Source organism: Lactuca saligna, chromosome 3, assembly GCF_052625555.1.
Source record: "Lactuca saligna cultivar CGN05327 chromosome 3, ASM5262555v1, whole genome shotgun sequence".
Lineage (NCBI taxonomy): Eukaryota > Viridiplantae > Streptophyta > Magnoliopsida > Asterales > Asteraceae > Lactuca > Lactuca saligna.
The window spans coordinates 193,757,072-193,767,197 of record NC_136419.1 but is presented as its reverse complement, the minus strand read 5'-3'; positions in this window follow the sequence as shown (position 1 = coordinate 193,767,197).

The window sequence follows — 10,126 nt, the reverse complement described above, 5'->3', positions numbered from 1 at the left end:
GTAGGTATTGGTGTTTGGAGCCGTGTTTCAGGAGTTTGATATTTCAGGTACGATCGACATTGTGAGGTCAGTTCTCCTCACTATACTAACAGGGTAGAAGGCACCAATACTGACCCTTATTGGATTTCTATCCTGGTTATTTCATGATGATATGATGAGTGACCTGTTAGGTCGGTATCTTGGTAGATAGGATGATGATATTTTAGTGACCTGCTAGGTCGGTATCCTGGTAATAGGATGATGCCATGACTAGTGATCTGTTAGATCGGTTCGAGTGTTAGTCCATGCTAGCTAGCTTATGATATCTATTTGTTTATTGTGTATGTGGGGTTGGGTTGAGGCGGACTTGCTTTGTGCTGAAGGCCAACAAACCTAGGGCGGACAAGATAAACTGCAGACCCATTAGGGTATATCAGTTAGACTGAAGGCCCAGAGAACGGTCCAGACAGGCTGAAGGCCCGGGTGGGTGGACCCGACATGTTGAAGGTTCTAATAGTGGGCCAGATAGACTATAGGCCCGGTGAGGGCAATCCAGTCTACTGTAGACTCTATATGCATGCTAAATAATTGATATGTTATGGTTATGATTTGTATGCCTTTGGTATTTTGGGGGAACTCACTACGCCTCAGGCTTACAGTTTTTGATTTTGTTTCAGGTACTTCGGATGATCGCGGGAAGGCGGAGGCTTGATCGTGCACCTCCTCGCATTTTTATGATTAGAATTCTGGGATACTTTGATATTACACTATTTTGAAAATATTTTGTAATAAATAATGGATTTTGAATGTTTGAAAAAGTTTTTAATTTTCATGAATTTTATGGATGTCAGAAGTTAGTACCAGAGCCTTGGTTTGAGTGAATTGGAGTAAAACTCATGTGAATCCAGTCTCAAACTAAGGAAAAGATTTTCAAAATACTAAAGGAGTATGCAGAGTGTACGATCAGCCAAAGCTAGTAAGTAGACCCCAAAATACCTTACGGATATTTGATATTATGATATGTTAGAATAGCATGCTAGTGATAGGCTAGGGATCTTTAGGAATTGCATGATAGAATTGCCTGATCTTTGATGCCTTAGCTTGTGTAGAGTAACTCATTGATTTTTGTGTCTCTTTTGTGTGTGAATTAGTTATTGGATATATGTGTCAAGTCACACACTTCGTGGGTTAAATGGTTCTAGGTTAGAGGATTTGGTCTTGCTGTGCAGCTCTTGTCTAAGTCCAACCAGTGTGAGATTGAACCTTTTAGCCTAAGGTTGTCTAAGTCATGGGGTATGTGATATTATTCGTGCAAGAACTATCTGGCACCAATGGAGGGTCGTGTGGCAGTTGGTGGTAGGATGGATAAGTGTGCGGGGTCAGCAAGCCAATTATAAGATATTTAGCCTTCCTCTAGGAGTGAGGATTGAGCACGCGCCTATGTTTATGTATATCGTTAGGGAGTTGTGATGATACTTGATACAAATATGGATAGGTGTGGAAGGTAGTATGGGCATGTACTGCTGAAAGCATAAGGCCCATACGCGTATCAAGGAAGTCATGACCCCTAGGGCTTTGTTGGGAGTTGGTTCCCTGTTTTTATACAGGATGTTTGATATCTTCCTGATATATTTTCAGCATGGTAGTCACGTGGCAATTTGTGACTAGATTCGGGTCAGGATCAGGAGTTGCCAGTCAGGATGCACCAGCAGCACCCGAGACTATCGGTCAGATGAGGCCAGATGTGTTGGACACCAGGATTCGGGAGATCCTGCAGGATGAGGTTGCTACACTATTCTAAGCACAGCTACCAGAGATGTTTGGGTCTATCAAGACCGCCATGGTTGAGTACTATGATGAGCGTTATGTAGTCATTGCTGAGACGGCTGCTGCTATAGCCTCTGTCACTATAGGAGCTGATGGTGGTGGGACTAGTCGGGCTTCTCGATACTGGGACTTCGATAACATGAAGCCCCCAACTTTTGATGGGATTCAGGATCCGATCATAGCCATGAGGTGGCTATCTGATGTGGAGGGATTCTTCTTCACATATTCATGTCCTACTGACTAGAAGGTTAGGTGTGCTCTTAACCTACTGAGGACCGGAGCAAAGGACTGGTGGAGATTGATGACATGGTCGCATAATGATGATCAGAGAGTTGCAATTACTTGGGATCAGTTTAGGGATATGTTCTGCTCTCTCTACATTCCACGAGTTGAGAGCGAGCGGCTGACACAAGAATTTTTGGATTTGAGGTAGGTTACAGAGTCGGTGATGAAGATCACCCGTATAGTAACATCCTGTTTCGGATCATATGTGATTTAGGGATTTGTGGGTTGCAGCTCGGACATGAGGGTGCCTCGGGGAAGCGACGAGTTTCCAGAAGCATAGGGCCTTTATGTGTATATAAGGTTCGCAGGAAACAGATTTATAACAAGGGAGCTATGATAGTTTGAAGATTGGGCAAGATAAGTCCCTAAGTTGAGAAATGTGGCAGCAGAGTATGCTGGGCGTACGCTTAGCATACTCATACGCGTGACTTCTAAGCAGAGCAACATAGTATATTGGGCGTACCAAAAGGTACGTTGGGCGTACTAGGTACAAAAGGAAAACCCTAATTGAGGAGTGTCCCTATATAAAGAATGAGATGGCCTCATTTCTGGCCACCCTTTTTAGATGTCAAACCCTCTAAGACCCTAAATCTTAGTTCATAGAGCTTGTGAGTGCATTTTAGAGCCTTGGGTGACTTTATGTGTTCTTGGAGTGAAGAAGAAGCTTTGGAGAAGAAGGAGTGAGAGTCCAGGCCCTTGGATCTGAGCATATATGTGTTAGAAGCTTCATATTGAGGTATAAAGCTTCAAGCTTTCTCACTCTTTTTATTCGTACATCCTAATAGAGTATTTTAGGGTTTTTGTCACAAAGGTGGAGACTTTATGAGATATTAAACTCCAGAGACTATGATCAACCCTTTTGAGTACAGTTAGTAGTGTAGTGTCATAAAAATCCAATCTTGCACGTTATTATCTAGTCATGCATGAGATATGAGCTTTATGAGAAAAGAGGATGAGTGGTTTGAGTGTTTGTGACCAAATCAGCCATGCATAGGTTTAAAGTCATTGACTTTATGTAGTAAGAGCTATTAGGGAGTCTAGATCCGAGAAATGAGGTAAGGTCTTAACGGGTTAAGACCAAGAGAATGGACTAAAGCCAAATTGAGTGTACACCCAACGTAAGTTCCAGTAAGACCCATGTACTGGGTTGGTGTCCCTGATCAGATTCATGCATGCGTGTGTACGCTGAGCGTACCAAGAGAGGTACGCCCCGCGTAACTTCTCTGTGGGATTTTGGGCTAGATCTTATGATGGACCTTAAGGGTTAGGCCTGAATCTTTGGGCTTGTGTATCAGAGATTATGAGCAAAGAAATGTTATAATTGTGCCTTCGGCCCTTGGGTTGGGCTTGTCACTTGGACTTGAGAGTTAGACCTCTAGAGAGCCTATTTATTATTGGGCCTTGGTAGGCCTAATGGGTCTTGGGTTATTTATGGGCTAGTTAGTGGTCTACCTTTGGACCTAGTGAATGAGGGTTGGGACTTAGTTCCTAATTTGATACATTTGTAGATTTGACTCGGAGGTAGAGGTTGGAGCACAGCGACGACATTATATACGAGTTGTTTATCACTCGAGGTCAATCTTCTCATTATACATACCTTGAGTAGGTAATCTATGTGTGACCTAAGGGTCCTATGTGCTTATATTGTGTATTGTGATATCATGCATTATTTCTATGTGCTTTATGATGTGTATTATGCTGAGTTTACTGAATTAGAACCGGGGGGTCCACTCGAGTTATGGGACCGGAGGGTCCCACTAAGACACATTGACCGGAGGGTCTTTTTGGAGTATAGCCATGATAGGTTAGCGAGATATGTGTGGTATTTTGGGGAACTCACTAAGCTTCATGCTTACCATGCTATGTGTTATGTGTTTCAAGTTTTCTCAGGATCATAGGAAGGCACCGGCTTGCTTGTACACACTAGTGAAAGAGCTATGTTTTGAGGATCCTAGATTTGAATCAAAAAATCATGGAGTGTGATTTGTAAATTAATAAATAAGATTTTTGTGAAATGTGTTATGAGAATTATGAAATTTTAAATCAAAAATTGTTTTGGAAATTTACGGTGTTACAAGTTGGTATCAAAGCCTTGGTTTAAGGGATTCAGGTGCACTTTCGGGCATATATGGACTCAAACTGAGGATTTGACAAAAAAATTCAAAAGAAATGATTTTTCTAAATTGAGCAAGAGTTTCTAAGAGAAAAACGAGAAGGAGTAGTGTGTACAATCAGCCAGAGCCCGAACGGTGATTTCCCAAAATACCTTTACTTATTGTGTTATGAGTTATTATTGAGATATTAGTGATGCATGCTAGAAGATAGGCTAGGTATTTCATATTTACGGCTAGAGTTGCATGATTTGTGATGCCTTAGCCTATGAATTTTGCTATCTGTGATGTGTTTTGAGTATGTGAGGAGTAAGAGTATCCAGTAGGAATCCTTGAGAGAAAGAGAGAGAGAGAGAGAGAGAGAGAGAGAGAGAGAGAGAGAGAACTTTGAATAGAGGAGTAATCTAAGAGAGATACCTAGACGAGAATTGGAGGAGTCTACTGAGAAAGCAGTTAGATACCCGCGAGGGGTAGAGTTGTTTGAGTTCAGTGATACCTTTTGAGTGTGTGTAGAGTAAGTGGAGTTGTAACCTAGATTGGTATTATGTGTTAGTAGAGATTATTCGATGCCCGAATGTTGCTTGCTTTGTGCTTTTTGGAACTCTTGATGATAGGAGTCAGCTACCAAGTGAATATGACGATATACAGGAGGTAGATGGATATCATCATAAGGAGTTCTTCAGCAGCTGATGGTAGAGAAGTGAGAGAACCTAGGGAGAGCCTAGGGAGTGACCTTAGTCAGATGAGTACGCTGATAGAGGAGAGTATTCGCTGAGGAGCGACCAAGTTTAAAGGGATTGGTGATCGAGAAGGTTGAGCGGCTACTTAGCAGATTGAGAGGAAAGCAAAGGACTACTGAAAGCAAAGGACTCGTACTCGAAACAGGGAGAATTCCAGAGGTTCTAAGTAGCAGATTGAGAGGAGATAACATGGTTCGAGTACCATGATTCATAGAAAATTGAGAGGTGATCACATGGTTCAAGTACTATAATTTGTGGCGGTTAGTGCTTCTGGTTTTACCAGTTATCTCATTGGGATTGATTAGAATCAGATCAGATATGATAGAGTATGAGGCCAAAGGGCCATGTCGAGCGATTTTTATTGGAGCATACCTTAAGAGGGAAATCGAGTTAGTTTCTGAGAGATTTTATTGGTGAGATGTCAATTAGAGTCGCAAGACTCAGGGATGAGTAGATATGATGCTTATTGGAGGATCGCGATCTTGGTTGAACAATCGACCGATAGATGAGGCTTCACCTTCTGTGACAAGAGTTGTGCTGTCCCCATTTCCCGAGGGAAACAAAAGAGATAACGAGCTTCTGGTTTCAGAGTTTGGAGGTAAACCCCATGGGGTAGCATATGGTTGTAACCTTTTCACCAAAGTATTTGGGTAGTATGTTGGCTGTGAGGTATTTTTATACCATCAGAGAGTTATTAGTGGGATTGAGATGGAAAAGAGAAAGGAGGTGCCTCATTGAGGGAGGCATACTTTTTGCAGTAGTTTCAGGTGGTTAAGAGGAGTATATCGGGGCGGTCGCCCTCGTTGTCTACGTTGTGTATTGACTGTGAGAGTGGGGAGACCGATCGAGGAATTAGAGACGAGGTGCATGATAGTGTATTATTTTGAGATGGAGGGTTAGATCTAATTCGGAACAGTTGATGTATCTGGCGGTGTGTCAGTCTGAGGTTTCGAGATAACTAGAGGTAGTCACATTGGGAGGATTCTGAGATTCTTGTCTGAGTTACGGGATATTTAGAGTTGCTTGGTTTCCATCAGGAAGATCATTGAGTGTTTGCGTGGTACGTTCCAAGAGTCAAGTGGGATGTACCTGGCAAAACAGTCTACGGAGTAAATTGTTGGTATGCCAACTTGTGATGGTTGGAACCCGGAGTGGGCAAGAATTGGGTATTCTACTGAGAAGATTAGCAATGCGTTCAAGTGCGGTTAGAGAATTGATTATGGAGATCTATGGCGCGAGCACACGAGACATGGGTTATTGGTGGATAACGCGAGGTGCAAGGCGCAATGATGTATGGGTATGTGCTTAGGAAGAGATGAATAAATCCACGGCAGGTGGTTGTTGGTCAGATAATTTATCGGGGCTAGGGATTTTTCGGGTTTGTAAATGTTGAGTTCGAGGCGGTTGGGTCATTGAGTTCAGGGTGCAATAATTGAGATTTACGGGAATAGGTATAGATTGTGATCTATACTCCAAGAGGGTTAGCAGTTTATTTGTCAACCAATTTTAGAGTTGGTATGAGTATTTTCATATGGGTGGTGATAAATAAAGGGTGGAGCTTCAGATTTTTGTCAACGTGTTTTCAAACATTAACGATTCCTCCGGGTTTCAATTTGAGAGATGGGAGTATTTCAAGGTTTCATGTTACGTAAGTGGAAGATCAGTGGCTATGGCAAGATAGCGTGAGATGTTGTGATGGTGTACCAAGGTACCCGAGTAAGATTTCCTAATTTTTAGTCATCTTGGGACTCTGAGTGAATGTTACTCTAGTGGGAACCCATCAGTTTATTGTCGTCGGAGTGAGACTGTCTAAGTGTGTATATGTGCTAAGACTAGTGCCTTGCCTTCGAGAACTTACATCAGGAGTGGTGGTGCATAAGCTGGGTGGGTGTAAGCACCTATCCATGTTGAGTTGCGGAGCATGAGTTGGTGAACTCAGTGTAATGATTATATCATGATGAGGTTATGGGGTGATAAGGGAGCAAGTAGATCTGGGTGGGAATAATCTCTTAGTATTATCAGGAAAAACCATGGAGTGATCCCATGGTGAGTCAATGAGCAAGAGAGTGTTGTAAGACTATGGGGATTCGTAGCATCCATAAGTCAGTAGGAGAGAGTGTCGTGATACTACGGGGAGCCGTAGTATTCACTGGATAGTGGGAGAGTGTTGTGATTCTGCGGGGAGCCGTGGTATTCACTAGTCAGTTAGAGAGTGTTTTAATACTGTGGGGAGTTGTAGTATACACTGGTTAGAGAGAGTGTGTTGGGATACTGCGGGGAGTCATAGCATTCACGAGTCAGTGAGAGGGTGTCGCAAGTCTGAGGGGAGCCATAGCATTCATGACTCAGTAATGGAGCATCTTAAGACTACGGGGGAAACCGTAGCACTTAGTAGTCAATAAGGGTGAATAATGTTATGTCGGGAGCTATAGTATTCACTAGTCTGAGTATGACCCAAAGGAGTTCTTAGGCATGGGCAGCCTTACCACTTAAGTCTTTAGGAACCTGGTTGCCGAACCACGGGTGAGACTGGGGTCTCCATGACAGTCGAGAATTGTTATATCCCAGGTTGAGAAGGAATTTTCGTAATTGGAAGGAATTGGAGTGATGGTGTGTGTTTAAACTCACGGATCTTGGGTCATGAGTTGAGTGCCAGATTAGAAATGAGTGGTTCCAATTCTGTTGTTGAATCAGACTCTCAAGCTTGAGTCAGGATTCGTTTGTGTGTCGAGTAGGCGAGATGAAGTTTCAAATTCGTAGATGGGTTTCATTCTGAAGAGTATTGATCTCTATTTAATGTCTTTGACTGGAGTGGGTCAGTTTTGTCGGTATGGGTAGAACCGCGAGACGCATGAAACCAGTGGGTGGTAGACGACAGAGGTCGAATGGGGTTGTAGTATTCACTTGGGGTATGGAAAAATTTGTAAGTTGTGTATCACGATGAGCCAAGATAGTTATTGAGAGAAGGAAGTCAGTGAGATGTTTTTGGTATGCAATGAGTAACCTTTGGAGGTTCATCTAATGGGTCGGGAGCTGGCTTGGCGCTCAGTGTTGAATAGGATATTTGAAAGGAAGTCGGGGTTTATGTCTTTAGATGTTAGAGGATATTTCCAAGCAAGCATGATCTTTTTCTGGTGTTTGAGGTCATAGTTTTAGGGTTCATTCATTCTGATGAGTTGTGATTGTTGTTCAGGCGGTGGGTCCTTAGGGGTTATTGTTGGAATAGTGTCTAAGCAAGTAACTATATTTGGTATGTACTTGACCTGGTCGTGCATGGTCCTTTTGGGTTGCCTTCACCAAAGCAACTTGGCAAGGTAATTTAAGGAGAAAGTGAGAATATTATGGTTTATTAATATATTATAAGAATATAATATTAAAGGAGAAATCATACTTATTTAATTAGTATTGGGCATAAATTAATTAGGAATTAATTTGATGACTAAAAGAGATTAATTAAATAAAAGGGTATAAACTGTTAAATGTATGATAGTTAAGTTTTGGGCTAAGGAAACCTTATGGACTTAAGGGGGAACAAAATTATGATGGGGATCCATCATATTTTCGTCTAAGGCCTTATTCCAGAAGGTTGCTTGGGCTGCTTGGTGGTTAAGCTGTCCATTAGGGTTTAGAATGAAACCCTAGCAGCCTGCAAGTATAAATAAGACCCCTAGGCTAAGGAAATCAACTACAAATGATTCTAAGAGGACCTTAGGGCCGATTTTAGCACCTCTCATTCTTCCTCATATTGCCTTCTTGCTTGTGGGGTTTGTGAACCATTAGAGGAGTTACAATTGTGACTCTAAGCTCAATATCAAGAAGACTACAAGGATTTCAAGCTACTTGAAAGAGGTAAAACATTTAGATATGTTTTCTTTATGATAATTTCGAATTATATATGATAGATCTAGGTTTGTAAGTCTTGGATTCATAGCATGTACAATAGAGAAACCTAGATCCAAGCATTAGGGTTTGTATGACACATAGGATTGTTTCTTATGCATAAAACCCATCAGTGGTATCAGAGACTTGATTGGTTTCAATTGTATGTGATGCTTAACTGTTTTACTTTCTGAAAATTGAGTTTCTTGCCTCTACCTGACTCAACTCGGCGAGTCAGTATCTAGACTCGGCGAGTTAGCCCATACTCGGCGAGTTCAGAGTTGACTCTGCGTGTTCGTGCGTCAGACAGAGGATATTTCAGGATTTAGTTGTTGTTTTGTATTAGATTTGATGCCTAAATCGTTTTTTGAAGTTAAAATCCGAATTTACCTTAATTAAATAATTATCCATGCCAAAACAATAGCTAATTTCAAATCTTTTTAATATTGGTTGTTTATATGATAAATATGGATTATTTAAAATTATTTGGTAATTATCTTATGACTAAAATTGGATTAGGTCAAATATAAATAATTATGAAATTAATTGTTTAATTTAAATTATTTGTTATTTGATCCCTTTAGTTTTGAAAAGGTTCAAAACTTGTCCTCAAGTTTTGAAATTTGAATTTTGTGATTAAGAGTTTAATTTTGAAGAATTTAAATTTCAAACCCTTAGAGTTTTACAAGTTTAAAATTCAACCCTATACTATTATATTATTACAAGCTTAATGAATATATATATATATATATATATATATATGTGTGTGTGTGTGTGTGTATAACTAAAATGCTAGTCTTACCGTTAGTAGGCTTTATTCAAGAAGTCGGTCTATAAGGTGGGTATAAGGTTGCTTCCGATAAAATGGTGCTTAATATGTGTACACTCACACCTACCGCTTGCTTGACTGGTGGAGGGTCGTTAGCCGAATGCGTAGGATAGGGCAATCCTCTCCTCATTAAAAGTATAATGTAAGATACAAAGTAACTACATGTTTTACAAATTCCCAATCTTAGTTACTTTATGGTAAAATGTGAAAATGATGCTATTCCATGGAATTACACTTTGTACCCTTGTCAAACGTTAGTGGAGCGTGCATGGTTAACCGGCACACTAACTTGGGATTGACATTGGTGGAGAAGGGTGACTAGATGTTTATCATAGATAAATGGAGCATGTGTGGTTTACTGGCACATTGATTAAGTGATAGAGACATTGAGTGCACCATGTTGATTCACATGGTTATTCACAACTTATTTGTGATCCTCGGTATCCCAGTTGCAAATTTGAAGTGCATATCGAGAT